The following is a 738-nucleotide window of genomic DNA, read 5'->3' as shown; positions in this document are numbered from 1 at the left end:
GCGGGGCCGGGCGGGGTGTCGCCGCCGGGTTTTTGCAGCAGCCACGGGCGCGGGGCGGAGCTGGCGGCGCGGAGCGAACCGGTGGGAGCAGCCGGACCCGCCCGCCCGCGAGTGGGTTGGGCTGAGTGCGCCGGGGAGTCCCTCACTCAGGATGCGCAGTCTCTGGGGTGGAACTCTGCCAACCCCGGGGCTCCGCTCTAGCACGCCGTGTTGTTGCTGGAGCCGAGGGCGCTTATTTCCGACGCTGTGGTGCTTGGGCAGCGTGACTGATAATTGTCAGGGGGCGGGGCGCTCCCAGGGCTACCAACGTAACTTTCCTGAGCGTCGCGTCGCATTGTTGTTCAGGGACATCCGGGAACGGGTTTCCTAGGATCCCATCCTGGGATACGGGAGAGAGCCAAAGGTCCAGCCCCTGAACTTACCCTATCTCCAAGGCCACCTGTCAAGCCACTTGGGAATTTAAAGCTTCGTATGTCTTCCCGGGTGACTCTGTTGTCCAAAGTTCTAAAGCCCACACTAAAGAAGCTGGAAGAAAACACAGCAGGACGTTCATTGGTGGCTTCTGAGTGGTGGGGTAACAGCGATTTTAAATTTTCTTCCTTTTCCGATTATTTGTAGTTTCCAAGATTTCTCTAATGAACAACATGGTGCTTTTTAAAGAAGATATTCTATTCTAAAATTATTTTTTAAAACGCCTGAAGAACTTCGGTGGCACGATACTGCAACGTAGGGTAGCGC

Source organism: Suricata suricatta, chromosome 1 (assembly GCF_006229205.1).
Source record: "Suricata suricatta isolate VVHF042 chromosome 1, meerkat_22Aug2017_6uvM2_HiC, whole genome shotgun sequence".
In the NCBI taxonomy this organism is placed as follows: Eukaryota; Metazoa; Chordata; class Mammalia; order Carnivora; family Herpestidae; genus Suricata; species Suricata suricatta.
This window is presented reverse-complemented; position numbering follows the sequence as displayed.